This window comes from Arachis hypogaea, chromosome 16 (assembly GCF_003086295.3).
Source record: "Arachis hypogaea cultivar Tifrunner chromosome 16, arahy.Tifrunner.gnm2.J5K5, whole genome shotgun sequence".
NCBI classification, from domain to species: Eukaryota; Viridiplantae; Streptophyta; class Magnoliopsida; order Fabales; family Fabaceae; genus Arachis; species Arachis hypogaea.
In genome coordinates this window covers 26,003,460-26,025,883 of record NC_092051.1, presented here as the reverse complement: position 1 = coordinate 26,025,883, position 22,424 = coordinate 26,003,460, and the positions used below count along the sequence as shown (strand labels likewise).

Here is a 22,424-nt window from a genome sequence, read left to right as displayed (position 1 = left end):
AATAAAATTCATCCCCTATATGTAAACACAACGATAAAAAATCAACACCAAAGAAAGTTACTTTCATTTCAATGTTACTAAACTCAATTGTCATTATAAGTTAATACATGAAATGAACCGTAAAAAGTGTTATAACAACACACAAAGTAGTATGTTTAGTTATCCACACATTGAAATTATTGATAAATTTGGATCCCACAAATAATAGTGGCTCCAAGGAAAAAAATAAAACAAATATCTAAGTGATTTTTCCATTTGCAATCTAATTGTATTAAGACTTAAGACTTAATATGAAGAAGGGTATACAATACAAGATTCACTAGTGCTAACTGGGATTGGTATAATATAGAGGTTGTAAATTATATATACATAAGAAAAAATCTGCCTACTACCAAAATTGGATGATGATGACCATTCTGATACCACAAAATTAATTGAAGAAAAATACTGGGAAAAATGTTCTGTTGTTTCCAACCCCATTTCTGTTCAAGCTTCACTTCTGAAAGATTCTCACCAATTATGCAATTGAAAAGTAATGTTTTTCTCAATGGGATGGTACTGCATATGAATGTATCTGTTGATTTTATCGGAGCCAAGCTGCTCGAGCCACTTGTCATATAAGTTTCTTACAATGGAATTATTGACAAGTTCTGCTACACGAACCTAGCATATATAGAAATATAGTGATTTACTGATTCAGGAATGTTGTAAGGAGAAAAAGGCAAAATAAACTTAAATTACAATGCTCCACAATTATATCATTCATGAAAATTAATGACAAGTTTGCAACAGTTCTTACATTTTCGATGTAAATAGTCTCCAACAAATGGCACAATTTTTCGGGAGATTGCCCTTTCTTTGGTTTAATTTGACCTATACCATTCAAGAAACTTGCTTAAAATCAGTAGCATGTTAAATCAACAGATAAATAAAAGCTCCATCAAAAAACATTTGAGATAAAAAAAGAAAAATGCAATACATGAAGGACATGCCATGATCTCCAAGAAATGATAGTCACGTTTACCAGTTTTAGGTTTTTTGACAACGTTTTACAGGTTTCAAAAATCATAACAGAGATCAAATCTCAACACTATTTTTCCTTCCACCTGCATAGGCATTAGATAGCAATTTATATCATTATATAAAGATAATGATATATATTCTGTAAATTGTTATTATGCATGAATATGCAATATCTTAAATACTTTGACAACCTTCATATACTCGAACATAAAAAAGTGCTACAAAAAAATTTTCACAAGAACTTGCCTCAAGTGTAACTTCGTAAAAATCCGAATTCATTATATTTCTAAAGTTTAGAGGGCCATCAATCTGTCTTCCAAAAAAAATTTACCTGCATATCGGAAAATTGTTTCTACACAACCTCCAGAGCTTTCACGCACCCCATAAAAGGTAACCTTCTTCATTAATATTTGTTAACCTGCATGAAAGTGCATCACATCTAAACTTTTTCACAAACACAAGAACCTAAAAGATAAAGGCAATTTTTAGTTTCTTACAGTCTATCCAAAGGGGATCTTCTAAATTATTCACAAAATTGAGAAGATCTATGAAGAATACTAACCTGAATCAATTCCAAAACGTCTCCTATTGTCAGTATAGAATTGACCTCTGTCACCATGTTATCTTCATTTTCACTCCTTTTATCATGGGACTCCAGTTGGATAACAAAGTCATCCCTAGTAGTCTCAAGCATTTTATCATAACAAAGCATAACAATAACGTGGTTAATTTCTTCATAGCTGTTAAAAAATTTCCAAGCATTTCACTACATAGATAACTGTAAAAGATGGCTTTTTATTCATTTTAGCGTGACAAAAAAAATCAAGACATCATATATTATCATAAAAATAATAGGAGACATTTTCATCAGTAGAAACTTTATTATGTTGAGTGAACACCCTACCTAAGCCCCATATCTTGGCATAAATAGTGTTTTATGATGGCTCAAATTTTTTGTTGTGGTCTCTTTACTGTTGAAATATTTGGTAAAATAAACGACCCAAGTTACTTCTTTGCATAGCATGTCTAACCTGAAAACATATGTTCACATCACAGCAATCAGTTAGCATTTCTCCCTCCTATTTGAACCTTTACTAAAACCTATTCTAAATATTTTGAAAGTAAATTTTTTAATTCCCCCTTCCTTATCTCAAACTCCAAATTCAATACCACAAAGCCACTAGTAACTAAAAAAAAGAAGCTGTTTTACATTTATTTTGTGATCAAGACACAAAATAATTTACAGAATTAATAACTTAAGATCTCAGTTAAAGTTCCTATTTCCATATTCAGTATCAAATACAAATCTAATATTTCTTCAACACTTTTTTAAGAAATATTAAATATAATGCAAGTACTTTCACAAATCACAATCATATCTTATTTTGTTCAGCATCAAGGTGTATGTGCTTGAGAGGCAATTTTCGAGTGCATTTGGTTGAGTTAAAAAAAAGGAGTGTTTTTTTATGATGTAGTTTTCAATAAAGAGTATTTTTACATAAGGTACCTTGTTTAGCATTCAAGAAAAGCTCTCAAACTGTTAGCCTTTTCACAAATATTTATATAATTATTAGAAGTATAATTAGATTAAATAACTAGAACTTAAATATAGCCGTTACCAAAACTAATAGAGAGTTTATATACCTGGGCATGCACAAGCAATCATAGGTAGGCTCGACTTGTCCTTCTTGTAAGATCCGGTTAATTAACGGCTAATTAATCCATAAATGAGAATTTATTCTAGAAAGCCAAAAATGTTATTTTTATGGCTTAATATGATAGAGGAAATTGAGACGAGAATTTCGGTACCAATTTTATAGAAATCGGACCAAGATTGGACCGAACGGGCCAAACCGGGCCAACTGGACCCAAAGTGGGCCCTTGGCCCAACTAAACTAAACCAAAACCCTAGTTTTCAGCACTCTCTCTCCTCATTTGAGACACTAAACACGCTGAAATGGAGGCCATGGAGGGAAGAACACTCTCTCAAGTTCTATCTCTCACTTGGTCTTCAAACCACCATAACTTTTGATCTAGAGCTCCGATTGCCGCTCCGTTTGTGGCCACGCGTTCACCGCGGAGAGCTCTACAAAACCCATACAATTAATCTTGAGGTAAGCCACGTTTTACTGTTCGAAATTCCAGCCCTTGATTTCGAGTTTCATGAGCAAAAATGTTGAGATTTTGGGTTCTTTGATGTTATAGGACCCAACTCTCTTGAAGGAGAAGGTTAATCTTGTCTCCTTGGACCTTGGGTGTGGTAAGATTCTCAACCCTAGTGTAAATTATTGTTCTATGATGTTTGGGTATTGAGATGTTGTGTATGGGTATAATGATTGTGGCTTAGGTTGTGTATATGTGAATATTGGAGCTTGATTGGTGATTTTGGAAAGCTTGGAAGAGGGTTTTGTGTGATAAAATCTGTTCTTGGAGGTGTTGATACCTTGAGAGCTTGTGGACAAGTGGTTTGGAAGTGCTCCGGTTGAGCTTGGGAAATCGGCTAAGGTGTGGTTTTGGTTTCCCGTATCTAATATGTAATGTGGTAGGAAATACTTAGGCTAGAGGCCCTAAGATAGGCATTGAATTGATGATGTTGTTGATTGGTTGAGATATATGATGTGATCATATATGTGATTATGAATATTGATGCCTTGATTTTGTGATATATGAGAAATGCATGTTGTGCTATATGCTTGATGGATGATTGAGGTTGAATTGGTGGGTGGTACCATGTTGATGGTGAGTATGATGATGATTATGTATAATGATGGTTGATTGAAAATGGTATTATTGGAAATTGGGATGAGGAAGGATGTATGATATGATATTGTGTTTGTCCTTTAGCCATTTGATTGAGAAGTGTTAAAATGGTTGGATGTGATTTTGGAAATTTTGGTAGAGTGTCAATGTGTGAGTTGAGGATGGCTTGTTGTTAATTTTGGTACATTTTGAATGATTTCAAAGAAAAGGGTTGAAATTGGCATGTTTTGATTGATTTTTGAAAAGAGTTGAAAGTGGCTTGTTTTGAAAATGGCACTTTGTGGTTTTGTATGAAAACATGGTTTTTGGGCATACTTTGATGGGACATAACTTGGACTACGGATCTCTGATTTGTGCCAAATCTGTTTAGAAATGAAATTGGATCCGGGATGTCCATGCCGTTCGAAGAACGGGTGAAAAATGATTTAAAATGAGAGAGTTATGACCGTCGGAAGATTGAGGGTTGAATCTGTGAATTCTGCAGCTTTTAACTTAAAAATTTTTAGCAGAATAACCCTCCGTGCGTAGGCGCACTTGGCGCGTGCGCGCCATTCTTCCAGGAAGCACCATCCACGCGCGCGCGTGGTGTGCGCAGGCGCGTCGATGCGCTGCGCCATATGCCCAGCCATTTTCCAGAGAGTTGTGCCAGAATTGTGCCAGTTTTGTGCCTGGGCGTAAGAGCACCCACGCGTACGCGTGGCTGACGCTTGCGCGCCGTTTGAATATTTTTCAACCCACGCGTTCGCGCGTATGACGCTTGCACGTCGATGAGTTTTAAGGCCATCCACGCGTGCGCGTGGAGTGCACGTACGCGTGGCCCTGTTTTCATCCCAAAGTTGATTTTTGAGTTTTAAAAGCCAAATTTCATACTTCTAAGCCTCCGATCTCACCACTTATGTCTTAAATCATTATGATATGCCTAGCATGAGGAAAAGGGCTAGTGAATGCGGTAACTTGCGAGTGAAGCAAGGGGAAAAATGAATGATCGTTGATGATCAAAGATGATTATGTGAGATGCGGAGAATGGCGGTGGAAGTGCTTGTTATGCCATGGGCCGAAGAGCCATAATTGTTAATGAATTGGCTGGTTATGGATTTAACCGTGAGCCGGATGGCTGGATTATGCCGTGTGACGGCGGAGCCATGTTTATGGCTAAGTATAAATGCATATATGCTGTTGAATGAATTGTGAATGTTTGCACTTCCACTATTGGAGATGAGGGTTTCCCTGGGTAGTAGCAATGGCTAGCCACCATGTGCCCAAGTTGAGACTCGAAGCTCTGTTAACCCAATGTCGTAAGTGTGGCCGGGTGGTGCACGAAATTGTGATGTCCAGGCTCAAACAATCCCTGGCAACGTGAGCAACTTGGTGCTCTGATCTCAATACATAATTGTCACAACTTCGATACAACTAACCAGCAAGTGCACTGGGTCGTCCAAGTAATACCTTACGTGAGTAAGGGTCGAATCCCACGGAGATTGTTGGTATGAAGCAAGCTATGGTCACCTTGCAAATCTCAGTCAGGCGGATATAAAGTGATAATGGTGTTTTCGAATAATAAATAATAGAATAGGGATAGAGGTACTTATGTAAATCATTGGTAGGAATTTCAGATAAGCGAATGGAGATGCTTTTCGTTCCTCTGAACCTCTGCTTTCCTGCTATCTTCATCCAGTCAGTCTTACTCCTTTCCATGGCTGGCTTTATGCAAGGGCATCACCGTTGTCAGTGGCTACATCCCCTCCTCTCAGTGAATAATATGCTCACGCACCCTGTCACGGCACGGCTATTCATCTGTCGGTTCCCGATCATGCTGGAATAGGATTCACCCTCCTTTTGCGTCTGTCACTAACGCCCAGCACTCGCGAGTTTGAAGCTCGTCACAGTCATTCAATCATTGAATCCTACTCGGAATACCACAGACAAGGTTTAGACTTTCCGGATCCTCTTGAATGCCGCCATCATTCTAGCTTACGCCACGAAGATTCTGGTTAGGAGATCTAAGAGATATTCATTCTAGCTTATTTCATGTAGAACGGAAGTGTTTGTCAGGCACGTGTTCATAGGGGAGAATGGTGATGAGCGTCACACATAATCATCACCTTCATCACGTTCTTGGGTGCGAATGGATATCTTAGAAGCGAAATAAGATGAATTGAATAGAAAACAGTAGTACTTTGCATTAATCTTTGAGGAACAGCAGAGCTCCACACCTTAATCTATGGAGTGTAGAAACTCTAACGTTGAAAATACATAAGTGAAGGTCCAGGCATGGCCGAGATGGCCAGCCCCCTAAACGTGATCAATAGTCTCCTAAGATGAACAATGGATTAAAACTGAGACCAAAGATGGTCTAAAAGACGTCTAATACAATAGTAAGAGGTCCTATTTATAATAAACTAGTCACTAGGGTTTACATGAGTAAGTAATTGATGAATAAATCCACTTCCAGGGCCCACTTGGTGTGTGTTTGGGCTGAGCCTAAGTGTTGCACGTGCAGAGGCCATTTGTGGAGTTGAACGCCAGTTTCTGTGCCAGTTTGGGCGTTCAACTCTGGTTTTGGATCCGTTTCTGGCGCTGGACGCCAGATTTGGGCAGAAGGCTGGCGTTGAACGCCAGTTTACGTCGTCAATTCTTGGCCAAAGTATGGACTATTATATATTGCTGGAAAGCCCTGGATGTCTAATTTCCAACGCAATTGGAAGCGCGCCATTTTGAGTTCTGTAGCTCCAGAAAATCTACTTTGAGTGCAGGGAGGTCAGAATCCAACAGCATCAGCAGTCCTTTTTCAACCTCTGAATCTTATTTCTGCTCAAGTCCCTCAATTTCAGCCAGAAAATACCTGAAATCACAGAAAAACACACAAACTCATAGTAAAGTCCAGAAATGTGAATTTAACATAAAAACTAATGAAAACATCCCTAAAAGTAACTAGATCCTACTAAAAACATACTAAAAACAGTGTCAAAAAGCGTATAAATTATCCGCTCATCACAACACCAAACTTAAATTGTTGCTTGTCCCCGAGCAACTGAAAATCAAATAGGATAGAAAGAAGAGAATATACTATAAATTCCAAACTATCAATGAAACATAGCTTCAATCAAATGAGCGGGACTTATAGCTTTTTTTTTTGCCTCTTGAATAGTTTTGGCATCTCACTTTATCCATTGAGGTTTAGAATGATTGGCATCTATAGGAACTTCAGATTTCGAATAGTGTTATTGACTCTCCTAGTTTAGTATGATGATTCTTGAACACAGCTTCTTTATGAGTCTTGGCCGTGGCCCTAAGCACTTTGTTTTCCAGTATTACTACCGGATACATAAATGCCACAGACACATAATTGGGTGAACCTTTTTAGATTGTGACTCAGCTTTGCTAAAGTCCCCAATTAGAGGTGTCCAGGGTTCTTAAGCACACTCTTTGTTTTTGCTTTGGACCTTGACTTTAACCGCTCAGTCTCAAGTTTTCACTTGACACCTACACGCCACAAGCACATGGTTAGGGACAGCTTGGTTTAGCCGCTTAGACCAGGATTTTATTCCTTTAGGCCCTCCTATCCACTGATGCTCAAAGCCTTGGGATCCTTTTTATTTCCCTTGCCTTTTGGTTTTAAGGGTTATTGGCTTTTTCTGCTTGCTTTTTCTTTTTTTTTTTCTTTATATTTTTTTTCGCATATTTTTTTGCTTTTTTTTTTTTTCTGCAAGCTTTGTTCTTTGCTGCTTTTTCTTGCTTCAAGAATCATTTTTATGATTTTTCAGATTATCAAATAACATGTCTCCTAGTCATCATTCTTTCAAGAGCCAACATATTTAACATTCTTAAACAACAACTTCAAAAGACTTATGCACTGTTCAAGCATACATTCAGAAAACAAGAAGCATTGTCACCACATCAATATAATTAAGCTAAGTTCAAGGATAAATTCGAAACTCATGTACTTCTTGTTCTTTTGAATTAAAACATTTTTCATTTAAGAGAGGTGATGGATTCATAGGACATTCATAACTTTAAGACAAAGTTACTAACTACTAATGATCATGTAATGAAGGCACAAACATAGATAAGCACGAAAAACAGAGAAAGCAAGAACAAGGAATGAATCCACCTTAGTGATGGTGGCGTTTCCTTCTTGAGGAACCAATGATGTCCTTGAGCTCTTCTATGTCTCTTCCTTGTCTTTGTTGCTCCTCGCTCATTGCTTTTTGATCTTCTCTTATTTCATGGAGCATGATGGAGTGCTCTTGATGTTCCACCCTTAGTTGTCCCATATTGGAACTCAATTCTCCTAGGGAGGTGTTGATTTGCTCCCAATAGTTTTGTGGAGGAAAGTGCATTTGAGGCATCTCAGGGATCTCATGGAAGTGAGCTTCTTGCGCCTTTTGAGCTCCATGACTGGGCTCTCTTGCTTGCTCCATCTTTTTCTTAGTGATGGGCTTGTCCTCTTTGATGAGGATATCTCCCTCTATGTCAATCCCCGCTGAATTGCATAGGTGGCAAATGAGGTGAGGAAAGGCTAACCTTGCCATGGTGGAGGACTTGTCAGCCACCTTGTAGAGTTCTTGAGGTATAATCTCATGAACTTCCACCTCTTCTCCAATCATGATGATATGGATCATGATGGCCCGGTCTATAGTAACTTCAGACCGGTTGCTAGTGGGAATGATTGAGCATTGAATAAACTCCAACCATCCTCTAGCTATAGGCTTGAGGTCTAATCTTCTTAGTTGAACTGGCTTGCCTTTGGAGTCAATCTTCCATTGAGCTCCTTCTACACATATGTCCATAAGGACTTGGTCCAACCTTTGATCAAAGTTGACTCTCCTTGTGTAGGGGCGTGCGTTCTCTTCCATGTATGGCAAGTTGAACGCCAACCTCACATTTTCCGGACTAAAATCTAAGTATTTCCCCCGAACCATTGTAACATAGTTCTTTGGATCCGGGTTCTTACTTTGATCATGGTTCTTGGTGATCCACGCATTGGCATAGAACTCTTGAACCATTAGGATGCCGACTTGTTGGATGGGATTTGTTAGAACTTCCCAACCTCTTCTTTGAATTTCATGTCGGATCTCCGGATACTCATTTCTTTTGAGTTTAAAAGGGACCTCAGGGATCACCTTCTTCTTGGCCACAACATCATAGAAGTGGTCTTGATGGGCTTTGGAGATGAATCTTTCCATCTCCCATGACTCGGATGTGGAAGCTTTTGTCTTCCCTTTCCCTCTTCTAGAGGATTCTCCGGTCTTGGGTGCCATCAATGGTGATGGAAAAACAAAAAAAGCTATGCTTTTACCACACCAAACTTAGAATATTGCTCGCCCTCGAGCAATAAACAAAAGAATAGAAGAAGAAGAAGAAGAAATATGGAGAGGGAGAGGGAGATGTGGTTTCGGCCAAGGAGAGTGTAGAGGGGTGTGTTGTGTGAATTTGATGAAGAATGGAGGTCTTTATATAGGGAAGGAATGAGGGTTAAAGTTCGGCCATATGGGTGGGTTTGGGTGGGAAATTGGTTTTGAATTTTGAAGGTAGGTGGAGTTTATGAGGTAGGTTTATGGGGAAGAGTGGATGGATGTGAGTGGTGGGGAGATGATGGGGAAGAGAGATTGAGGTGATTGGTGAAGGTTTTTGGGGAAGAGTGTTTATGGGGTTGTGTGAAAGAGAGTGGTGAGAAGAAGTGAGTGGAGGTAGGTGGGGATCCTGTGGGGTCCACAGATCCTGAGGTGTTCAAGGATTTATATCCCTGCACCCATTAGGCATGTAAAAATGCCTTTGTACCCAACTCTGGGCGTTCAGCGCCAGGTTGGTGGCCATTTTGGGCGTTCAACGCCCATCTGTGTGCCATTTCTGGCGTTGAACGCCAGAACCATGCCTGTTCTGGCGTTCAGCGCCCAGAAGCTGCCCATTTTGGGCGTTCAGCGCCAGAACCATGCTCTGTTCTGGCGCTGAACGCCAGACAGATGCTCCTCCAGGGTGTAATTTTTCTTCTGCTGTTTTTGATTCCGTTTTCAATTTTTATATTTATTTTGTGACTCCACATGATCATGAACCTAAGAAAACATGAAAAACAATAAAAATAAGAATTAGATAAACATTGGGTTGCCTCCCAACAAGCGCTTCTTTAATGTCAATAGCTTGACAGTGGGCTCTCATGGAGCCTCACAGATGTTCAGAGCATTGTTGAAACTCTCCAACACCAAACTTAGAGTTTGGATATGGGAGTTCAACACCAAACTTAGAGTTTGGTTGTGGCCTCCCAACACCAAACTTAGAGTTTGACTGTGGGGGCTCTGGTTGACTCTGCTTTGAGAGAAGCTTTTCATGCTTCCTCTTCATGGTTGCAGAGGGAGATCCTTGAGTTTTAAACACAAGGGAGTCTTCATTCCATTGAAGGACTATTTCACCTCTGTCAACATCAATCACAGCTCTTGCTGTGGCCAGGAAAGGTCTTCCTAGGATGATGGATTCATCCTCTTCCTTTCCAGTATCCAGGACTATGAAATTAGCAGGGGTGTAAAGGCCTTCAACATTTACTAACACGTCCTCTACTTGTCCATAAGCCTGTTTTCTAGAGCTGTCTGCCATCTCTAATGAGATTTTAGCATCTTGCACCCCATAGATTCCCAGTTTCTCTATTACAGAGAGGGGCATGAGGTTTATTCCTGAACCAAGGTCACACAGAGCCTTAAAGATCATGGTGCCTATGGTACAGGGTATTATGAACTTTCCAGGATCCTGTCTCTTCTGAGGCAATGTCAGTTGATCCAGATCACTTAGTTCATTGATGAACAAGGGAGGTTCAACTTCCCAAGTATCAATGCCAAATAATTTGGCATTTAGCTTCATGATTGCACCAAGAAACTTGGCAGTTTGCTCTTCAGTAACATCCTCATTATCTTCAGAAGAGGAATACTCATCAGAGCTCATGAAGGGCATAAGGAGGTTCAATGGAATCTCTATGGTCTCTAGATGAGTCTCAAATTCCTTTGGTTCCTCAGAGGGAAGCTCCTTATTGACCACTGGACGTCCCAGGAGGTCTTCCTCCTTAGGATTCACGTCCTCTCCTCTCCTCACAGGTTCGGCCATGGCGCTTATGTCAATGGCCTTGCACTCTCCTTTTGGGTTCTCTTCTGTATTGCTTGGGAGAGTACTAGGAGGGATTTCAGTGATCCTTTTACTCAGCTGGCCCACTTGTGCTTCCAGATTTCTAATGGAAGACCTTGTTTCATTCATGAAACTTACAGTGGCCTTAGATAGATCAGAGACTAGATTTGCTAAATTAGAAGCATTTTGTTCAGAGTTCTCTGTCTGTTGCTGAGTTGATGATGGAAAAGGCTTGCTATTGCTAAACCTGTTTCTTCCACCATTATTAAAGCCTTGTTGGGGCTTTTGATCCTTCCATGAGAAATTTGGATGATTTCTCCATTTTGAGTTATAGGTGTTTCCATAAGGTTCACCTAAGTAATTTACCTCTGCTATTGCAGGGTTCTCAGGATCATAAGCTTCTTCTTCAGGAGAAGCCTCTTGAGTACTGTTGGATGCAGCTTGCATTCCATGCAGACTCTGAGAGATCATATTGACTTGCTGAGTCAATATTTTATTCTGAGCCAATATGGCATTCAGAGTATCAACTTCAAGAACTCCCTTCTTCATAGGCGTCCCATTACTCACAGGATTCCTTTCAGAAGTGTACATGAACTGGTTATTAGCAACCATGTCAATGAGTTCTTGAGCTTCTGCAGGCGTTTTCTTTAGGTGAATGGATCCACCTGCAGAAGTGTCCAGTGATATCTTTGATAGCTCAGATAAACCATCATAGAATATATCCAGGATGGTCCATTCTGAAAGCATGTCAGAAGGACACTTTTTGGTCAACTGTTTGTATCTTTCCCAAGCTTCATAGAGGGATTCACCTTCTTTCTGTCTGAAGGTTTGAACATCAGCTCTAAGCTTGCTCAGCTTTTGAGGAGGAAAGTACTTGGCTAAGAAAGCCGTGACCAGCTTATCCCAAGAGTTCAGGCTGTCTTTGGGTTGAGAATCCAACCATAATCTAGCTCTGTCTCTTACAGCAAAAGGGAAAAGCATGAGCCTGTAGACTTCAGGATCTACTCCATTAGTCTTAACAGTATCACATATCTGCAAGAATTCAGTCAAGAACTGAAAAGGATCTTCAGATGGAAGTCCATGAAACTTGCAGTTCTGCTGCATCAGAGAAACTAATTGAGGTTTCAGCTCAAAGTTGTTTGCTCCAATGGCAGGAATGGAGATGCTTCTTCCATGTAAATTGGAATTAGGTGCAGTAAAGTCACCAAGCATCTTCCTTGCATTGTTGTTGGGTTCGGCTGCCATCTCCTTTACTTGTTCAAAATTTTCAATCAAGTTGTCTCTGGATTGTTGTAATTTAGCTTCTCTTAATTTTCTCTTCAGAGTCCTTTCAGGTTCTGGATCAGCTTTAACAAGAATGTCTTTTTCTCTGTCCCTGCTCATAAGAAAGAGGAGAGAAAAAGAAAAGAAGAGGAATCCTCTATGTCACAGTAAAGAGGATCTTTATTGTTAGTAGAAGAAAAGAAGAAGAAATTCGAACACAGATAGAAGAGGGGGTTCGAATTTGGTGATGATGTGAGGAAGAGATGTTAGTTAATGAATGAATAAATAGAATAGGATGAGAGAGAAGGAGGGAATTTTCGAAAATTATTTTTGAAAAGGAGTTAGTGATTTTTGAAAATTGGTTTTTGAAAATTTGTTAGTATTTTTCGAAAATTTTTGAAATCAAAAATAAAAAAATAAAAATAATTAGTTAATTAAAAAGAAATTTTTGAAAAAGAGGGGAGATATTTTCGAAAATTAGAGAGAGAAAGTTAGTTAGGTAGTTTTGAAAAAGTTAAGAAACAAACAAAAAGTTAGTTAGTTAGTTGAAACAAATTTTGAAAAGATAGGAAGTTAGGAGGTTGGGAAAGATATTTTGAAAAGATATTTTTGAAAAAGATAAGATGAGAAGATATTTTTGAAAAAGATATGATAGAAATTAGTTTTTGAAAAAGATTTGATTTTTTTTAAAATCACAATTAATGACTTGATTCACAAGAAATCACAAGATTTGATTCTAGAACTTAAAGTTTGAATCTTTCTTAACAAGCAAGTAACAAACTTCAAATTTTTGAATCAAAACATTAATTGATTATGTTATTTTCGAAAATTTGATATAAAAATAAGAAAAAGATTTTTGAAAAATATTTTTGGAATTTTCGAAAATAACTAAGAATTTTGAAAAAGATTTGATTTTTGAAAAAGATTTTGAAAAAGATAAGATTTTCAAATTGAAAATTTGATTTGACTCATGAGAAACAATTTGATTTTAAAAATTTTTGAAAAAGTCAACTCAAATTTTCGAATTTGATGAGAGAAAAATGGAAAGATATTTTTTTTATTTTTGAAATTTTTATGAAAAACATGAAAAATATGCAATGCATGAAATTTTTAGATCAAAACAATGAATGCATGCAAGAATGCTATGAATGTCAAGATGAACACCAAGAACACTATGAATGTCATGATGAACATCAAGACACAATTTTGAAAAATTTTTAATGCAAAGAAAATATGCAAGACACCAAACTTAGAATTCTTTAATGCTGAGACACTAAGAATTCAAGAATGCATATGATAAACATGAAAAGACACAAAACAAAAAATCATCAAGATCAAACAAGAAGACTTACCAAGAACAACTTGAAGATCATGAAGAACACTATGAATGCGTGATATTTTCGAAAAAAATGCAAGATGCATATGCAAGTGACACCAAACTTATGATATGACTCAAGACTCAAACAAGAACACAAAAATATTTTTGATTTTTATGATTTTCTAATTTTTTTGGATTTTTTTTTCGAAAATTTATTGAAAAAGAAAAAATAAGGATTCCAAAATTTTTAATATGAATTCCAGGAATCTTGCATTCTTAGTCTAAAGCTTCAGTCCAGGAATTAGACATGGCTCACTAGCCAGCCAAGCTTTCAAAGAAAGCTCCAGTCCAAAACACTAGACATGGCCAATGGCCAGCCAAGCTTCAGCAGGTGATCATGGATCAGCAGCAGGTGGATGAGCAACAACTAAATTGCTCTTGATAACAAATTGCAAGCCTCAGTCCAAATGAATTTAGACATGGCTTTACAGCTAGCCAGGCTTCAACATGCTTCATGAAACACTAGAATTCATTCTTAAAAATTCTGAAGCCATATAATAATTTATTTTTGAAAACATTTTTGAAAAGAAAACGAAAAGAAAGTTACCCAATCTGAGCAACAAGATGAGCCGTCAGTTGTCCAAACTCGAACAATCCCCGGCAACGGCGCCAAAAACTTGGTGCACGAAATTGTGATGTCCAGGCTCAAACAATCCCTGGCAACGTGAGCAACTTGGTGCTCTGATCTCAATACATAATTGTCACAACTTCGATACAACTAACCAGCAAGTGCACTGGGTCGTCCAAGTAATACCTTACGTGAGTAAGGGTCGAATCCCACGGAGATTGTTGGTATGAAGCAAGCTATGGTCACCTTGCAAATCTCAGTCAGGCGGATATAAAGTGATAATGGTGTTTTCGAATAATAAATAATAGAATAGGGATAGAGGTACTTATGTAAATCATTGGTAGGAATTTCAGATAAGCGAATGGAGATGCTTTTCGTTCCTCTGAACCTCTGCTTTCCTGCTATCTTCATCCAGTCAGTCTTACTCCTTTCCATGGCTGGCTTTATGCAAGGGCATCACCGTTGTCAGTGGCTACATCCCCTCCTCTCAGTGAATAATATGCTCACGCACCCTGTCACGGCACGGCTATTCATCTGTCGGTTCCCGATCATGCTGGAATAGGATTCACCCTCCTTTTGCGTCTGTCACTAACGCCCAGCACTCGCGAGTTTGAAGCTCGTCACAGTCATTCAATCATTGAATCCTACTCGGAATACCACAGACAAGGTTTAGACTTTCCGGATCCTCTTGAATGCCGACATCATTCTAGCTTACGCCACGAAGATTCTGGTTAGGAGATCTAAGAGATATTCATTCTAGCTTATTTCATGTAGAACGGAAGTGTTTGTCAGGCACGTGTTCATAGGGGAGAATGGTGATGAGCGTCACACATAATCATCACCTTCATCACGTTCTTGGGTGCGAATGGATATCTTAGAAGCGAAATAAGATGAATTGAATAGAAAACAGTAGTACTTTGCATTAATCTTTGAGGAACAGCAGAGCTCCACACCTTAATCTATGGAGTGTAGAAACTCTACCGTTGAAAATACATAAGTGAAGGTCCAGGCATGGCCGAGATGGCCAGCCCCCTAAACGTGATCAATATTCTCCTAAGATGAACAATGGATTAAAACTGAGACCAAAGATGGTCTAAAAGACGTCTAATACAATAGTAAGAGGTCCTATTTATAATAAACTAGTCACTAGGGTTTACATGAGTAAGTAATTGATGAATAAATCCACTTCCGGGCCCACTTGGTGTGTGTTTGGGCTGAGCCTAAGTGTTGCGCGTGCAGAGGCCATTTGTGGAGTTGAACGCCAGTTTCTGTGCCAGTTTGGGCGTTCAACTCTGGTTTTGGATCCGTTTCTGGCGCTGGACGCCAGATTTGGGCAGAAGGCTGGCGTTGAATGCCAGTTTACGTCGTCAATTCTTGACCAAAGTATGGACTATTATATAGTGCTGGAAAGCCCTGGATGTCTACTTTCAAACGCAATTGGAAGTGCGCCATTTCGAGTTCTGTAGCTCCAGAAAATCCACTTTGAGTGCAGGGAGGTCAGAATCCAACAGCATCAGCAGTCCTTTTTCAACCTCTGAATCTGATTTCTGCTCAAGTCCCTCAATTTCAGCCAGAAGATACCTGAAATCACAGAAAAACACACAAACTCATAGTAAAGTCCAGAAATGTGAATTTAACATAAAAACTAATGAAAACATCCCTAAAAGTAACTAGATCCTACTAAAAACATACTAAAAACAGTGTCAAAAAGCGTATAAATTATCCGCTCATCACCGGGCACTGTGAAAGGCCCGGATGAGCTCGCCCCCATAAATATTCACCAGTGATGGTGATGGATAAATATTCACCAGTGAGGGTGATGGATATGGATCATGATTATGATCAAGTTTATGATGAGTATAACTCGAGTTGGGGATGCACGACAGAGGGACAGTCCAATGGCTAGCTACCAGAACTTGTCGGGTTGGCTCTATAACCGACAGATGATATCATCAGCCACTAGGGACAGGCATGCATCATAAGCATACTACATGAATTGTTTGAGATTGCCTATTTGACTGCATATTACTTGCTAATTGCCTAAATGCCTTATCTGTTCCTATTTGTAAATCTCTTGTCTGATATAACTGTGTTTGCTATATTATACTCCTGCTGGTGGTTGGGATGTCTGAAGGAATTGGAAAGGGAAGTATTAGTTAGACTGAAGAATCTTTAGTCAGTTGCCACTTACGGTTTAGCTTGTTTATAAGCTTTGATATTATCTGGAGGAAGTTCTAGGATTGCCTTCGGCTTTCCTCTATTATTATGTATTATATATGTGGAAGCTGTTACCGTGCTGGGGACCTCTGGTTCTCACCCATGCGGATTTTGTGGTTTTCAGATGCAGGACGCGAGGCTTCTCGTTGAGGTATGCTGGAGACTTCTGGATTAGCGAAGATCCTTTGTTCTCGGGACTCTGTTTTGGTTTATATATCTTGTTTAGATACTTTTATCTCCATTAAATAATACAAATTTTGATGACTCCTCTTATAGGGGGTTTTGGAGAATAGGTTTCTGTATTTGTGTCCCTTTGGGTTTCCTTTGGGGTTTCCTTATTTTAACATATGTATATATTGCTATGCTCAGGCCGGTTATCTTCGCGGCCGGATTTTGAGTCTTGATATTCCTGTTTTTGACACTCTTTTGTATACATATGATCTTGCGTTAGCTTATCCTTTGCTCGTTACATTATCGATCGGAGTGTTGCGCGTTCGAGATTATGGTTTTTGTTTACCCCCTTTTTTCTACAAAGGCTCCTAGTTATAATCAATTATTCATACTACTATACGTACTAAATTTTTGTTTTAGAGGTCGTAATACCTTGCCATCTCTGAATTATGACTTAAGCATAAGACTCTGTATGGTAGGGTGTTACACTTCTCATAATCAAACAATTGATTCTGTTTACCTTGACATGAATTCCATACAAGATTTAATAAGGGTGAAATCTTTACTACAACTTGTATCTAAAATTGCCATCACTTCCAATGAATTGAAAAATCTTATCAGCTTTTTGAAAACATGTAATAGCAAATATTTCACATTTAAACCAGGAGTAAAAGAATAAGAGAATAGCAGTCTGAGACAAAGATAAACCTGTAACACCCTACCACACAGAGTCTTATGCTTAAGTCATAAAACAGAGATGGTGAGGTATTACGACCTCTAAAAATAAAATTATATATAGTTGAAAAAGAGATATATCTAGGAGCCTTTGAAGGAAAGTTAAAACAAAAGCGTTAAACCGAAAAACGCAACACTCATGTCAACGATAGCATAATAGAAGCAAGATAAGAGTAAGCTAAACATGGTTATATACTAAGGAGTTCCAAGATACAAATAACAAAGCTCCTGACTTGGCTCGCGAAGATAAACCGGCAAGAGCATATATATATATACAAGATAACCCAAAATAAGCCCAAAATATAGAGTTTACAATACCTGTTTCTCCAAAATAACCTCTAAGAGGAGTAATACATCATATACATAAGTAGTAGAGATAATAAGGATCTACATATATAAACATCACCAAAATAAAGTCCCAAAGTGCAAAAGATCTTCGTTGTACCCAGAATGCCTCAGCGAGGTGCCTCATGTCCTGCATCTGAAAACCACAAAATATGTATGGGGTGAGAACCAGAAGTTCTCAGCATGGTAATAGTGCCCACATCTCTAACATATAATGTCCCAGGAAAGTCGAAGGCAATCCTAGAACTTCCGACATATGATTTAATCTTATAAAAACATAACTAAACCAAAAATTGAATTAGGCAACTAACTAAGGATCTTCATACTATCTAATACTCCCCCTTTCTAACTCCTCCAAACCTCCCAACTGCCATAGGAATCATTTGTTTCAAACACAATTATTACATGCAAGAAAATCACAATTAGGATCCAGATACAGCAGATAAATAGGTAGCAAGTAGTTTATGCAATAAGTTAGGCATTCCAAACAAAGCACACCAAACAAACATATAGATGCATATGATGCATGCCTGTCCTATAGCTGATGAGTCTCATCTGTCGGTTATATAGCCAACCCGACAAGTCCTGATAGCTAACCATTAGACTGTCCCTCTATCGTGCATCCCCAAAACTCAAGTAATTCTTAATTATAATCATATAACACACACCGATGTTTATCCACGGGGGCAAGCTCATCCGGAAATTTTACAGTGTCCGACCATACTTATGACATAGGGTCAGCAGTGTATCAAGTCTCAATCCAAAGCACGTGGTGGCAAGCCACTGCTTTCACCCAAGGAGACTCGTATCTTAGATATTTGGAAGTGCAACAACCACATTATCAATCAATAATCATATATTCATAATCAGGCATAATTCAATATCGATATAGCCATCCGGCTCATAACATAATTCATAATCAGCCACAATTCATTACCAATATAGTCATTCCGGCTCATAACATAAACAACACTTCCGCCATCATCATCAGTAAACTCATATAATCAATATCAAACATGATTCATCATTAATTCACCTCTTTCTTCATCAATAAGTTACCTTCCTCACAGCCCTAAGCATACTTCACTGTCCAAGTTCCACCTAGCAGGCTTTAAACAAGAGTAAAAAGGGTTTTGAAAGCTGGAGGAATGCATCAAAAATAAAAAATTAAAGTTTTGGAAAAATAGGGGCTCACGTACGTGAGGAGTGCAACCCGTAGCATATGCTCGCGTCACGCGTCACCTTTCACGCACGCGCCCTTATGGAATTCGAACATCTCGCATACACGTCACTGGTTCGCGTACGCGAGCTCCTCAACCCGAGAGTACTGCTCGCGTTGCGTGCCATGTGGTTGCGTACGCAACGAAAGAAAGCGACACATTCGCGTACGCGACACGTATCCCGCGTACGCGAGCCCTCGGAGCAGTAACAACTGGTCGCGTCGTGCGTGTATCTTGCGTACGTGGGCTTAGCAGAAGTCTCAAAAAGCTGCTAAGTCCAAAATATCAGTTTTGCACACCAAACTTTGATTGCGCATAACTTTCTCATTTTAAAACATTTTTCCTCCGTTCTTTGAACGACGTAAACATCTCGAACCAAATTTTTAGACCAAATTTTCTTTCTAGACAAGTTTGATAAAAATCGGAGGTCCGAAGACCAATTTATGCTCCACCAAAGTTGGTCAAAATCATAGTTTTTAGGAAACTTTACATACCTCAATTTTCCAAAACATATCAATTCCAAACCTTTTAAAAACCAACCCAAACCTTACCAAATCAGCATCAAACATTCCAAACTCATTTTTTAACCTCCTCATTGATTCCACAACCTACCAATTCTCCTCTTATATCAATCTTAACGCAATAATTCAAGTTCAAACTACATACAATATACATCATCGATTATTACTATCAAATCCACCAGCAATATAGTACCAACAACAACTTCAAATTCACTAACCATCATACATATACCAAGCTGCACTTATCATTCATACAAGTCTCTATCACAACCTCTAAAACCATTAACCACAAACATAATAATCAATCTCAACCAATAACAAAATCACAATTCAATTATTATCTTAAGGTCACTAGCCTACATTTTCACGCCACACTATATTTTAGATACGAGAAACCGAAACCATACCTTGGCCGATTTCTCGATAAACCCGGAACACCTCAAGCGTTTCCCGCACCATAAGCTATCAACCACAGCCCCTTACCAACGGATCCTAGCTTTCAAAATTGATCTCAAGCTTCCATCCTCTTCAAAAGAGTTCCAATTTCACAAGTTCGACATCCAATTCAATTTTACACCAACAATATTCGATCTAAACCACATATATCACTATAATTAATCCTTAAACTCAAAATCTCAAAAATCCACAAGAGGGTTAGGGTTCTTATTTTGCCCACAGCTCAAGTGAGCTAAACCCAACAAAACTCGCAAGCTAATTCGAGGCTAAACACCAAAATTAAATAATTTTCAACATCATTGTTCATCAAATATCAAAATTTAGGGAGGAGAAAACTAAAACTGAGTGGATTCTATACCTAATCAATGACTGAGTTTTGTAGAGCTTGACGCGCTGGTCGCGTGGCCACAGACGGTGCGACAATCGGAGCTCTGGATTGAAAGTTATGTTGAATAGAATCTTTGATGTGGGTTGTGTTCTTTGGGGAATGTTCTTCCCTTGCATGTATGGTTTCAGTGTGTTTTCTGAATGAGGGAGAGAGAATAAGTTGAAGCTCATTAAGTTAAGTGGGGTTAGTTGGGCCTACGGGCTCGTTTTGGGCCCAGTTCGACTGGTTTGGTCAGTTCGGCCGAATCTTGGACCAAATTCTTTAAAATTAGTGTCAAAATTCTTATTTTAATTAGCTCTATCACATTAAACTATAAAATTCTATTTTTCTAATTTTTTTGGATAAATATTAATTTATGAGTTAATTATTTATTAATTATTCGGGTTTTACAAAACCAGACAAGCTAGAATTCATAGAAACTGAATGTAAGAAGCAAGAATTTAAAATGATTGTTTAATAATGGCCTAGCAACATAATTCATAGACTAAAAGTGAATATCTAAAGCATCATATGAAGGAGAGAAATGTCGAAATGAGCTGCAAGGGAGGACCTTGACTAGGGAGAAACAGACACAATCACTGCTTTTCCTTTATTTATATTAGATAAAAACTAATCCGAATTTTATTTCTCCAGCATAACTATCTCCGCAGACGTTGCACAACAACTGCATTATCAGACAAACTCATTATGTAAGCTTACATAGTGGCCTTATAAACCATCCCATAAACATAACGGAATATCTTATTTTTTTATGGTAAAAAATAACCACACCTATGACCTATTGACATTAGTATCTTAGAAGGTCATTCATAAAACTTTTCTTTGGTGTAACCCAAATTCTCATATTTGGCCTTCAGAATATTTTTCCATAAGTCTATTTTAAAATCCTAATATTTAATCCTTCCATATAAATTTTAACTTTAATTAATTCTTTATGGAAGATCGAAGTTTTCTTTATGGTGCTAAGGGTTTTGTTTGGATAATAAATAAATTGTTAAGGCATTGGAAAATTCTGATCATTGGGTTTTTAAGAATATTTCGATTATCAGACTTGTAATTTTTGACTTTTTAGGAAATTTGGAAGGAGTTGCTTTTAATATTAAGAACAAGTTGGACTAGTATTTTGGAAGTAATTTCTAAATAGTTTCATCTAATACAACCTTTATTGCATTATGTTCTAAGAGCCAAAATGAGTAAAAGTTTCGACATAAATTCATATACCAAGTCTCTTTAAGCTATTATAAGATTAAGACTCCTAAGCATGAATGGTACGGCTATATCTCCAACAACAAACTACTATGTCTTTGTATATCAATTCTCTCATAATGGTTTTGATCATTCTATAATCCCGTGGTCCGAAATTCCAATACAACCCTATATATTACAATCTTAATATTACTAGCAACAGAACAAAAATGTCATGAAAGTTCTAAAAAAAGTAATAATAATAATAATAATAATAATAATAATAATAATAATAATAATAATAATAATAATAATAATAATAAATCACTTCACACTCGCTGAATGTTAAGAGAGGACAAACTTGCATGCCAAACAATCCTTTAAAAAAATCTTAACAGGCTCTGACTGAACTTGCTTGTTTCTGCTAATAACAAAAATTATATATAAATAAAGACCCAAAAGAGAAAAATAATGAAAGTTTCAGCTGAATATACCAAAAGATATATTTTTTTAACAAAAGAACACTTATTTTACTTTCTATAACAAGAAGAGGATTGAAAAGCGAGTTGTAGAAGTTACCTCGGAATCGGGCATGTTGGCGTTTACTTTCAAGCCCTTGAGCGATACTATGCATGCCTGAGACGGCATTATGAAATCGTTGAGTTCCCCAATCCGAAATGCCGCAGAGAATATTTTCGTCATGTCTCTTTCTACTATGATTAATAATTTGTAGTTGGGAAAGCTGAAAAAGAGAGGTCAGGTGGCGGTACGCAGTAAGTTGATTGATGATAAGAGAAGAGAGCGTGTATGAAATGGATGAAAAGTTAGGGTTTTGAAAGGGAAATGTTAGGCCACCGTGGGAAGCTCTCAACCACCGAATTAGCTCTGATACCACTTGTTGAGCCACCTGGGGAACCACCGAATCGGCTCTGATACCACTTGTTGGGCCATTGTGGGGAGCTCTTAACTACCGGGGAGACTTCGAAGAGGAACCAAATGAGAGAATGTAAAATGAGAAGACACCACATCCAACTCGAAACCTTAAAATGTCAAGTTAATGGGTCTCTCATCTTATAAACTCCTTAAT

General features: G+C 38.1%; 1 non-coding gene and 1 pseudogene across 1 annotated transcript; one reads left to right on the top strand and one right to left on the bottom strand.

The window, feature by feature from the left end:
- Positions 1–510: 510 nt before the first annotated feature.
- Positions 511–22,039, bottom strand: LOC112758543 (protein NAR1-like; annotated as a pseudogene).
- LOC112760871 (small nucleolar RNA R71) lies at positions 11,632–11,739 on the top strand. Its single transcript, XR_003181289.1, has one exon. It is a non-coding gene; the product is annotated as a small nucleolar RNA R71 (small nucleolar RNA).
- Positions 22,040–22,424: the final 385 nt, after the last annotated feature.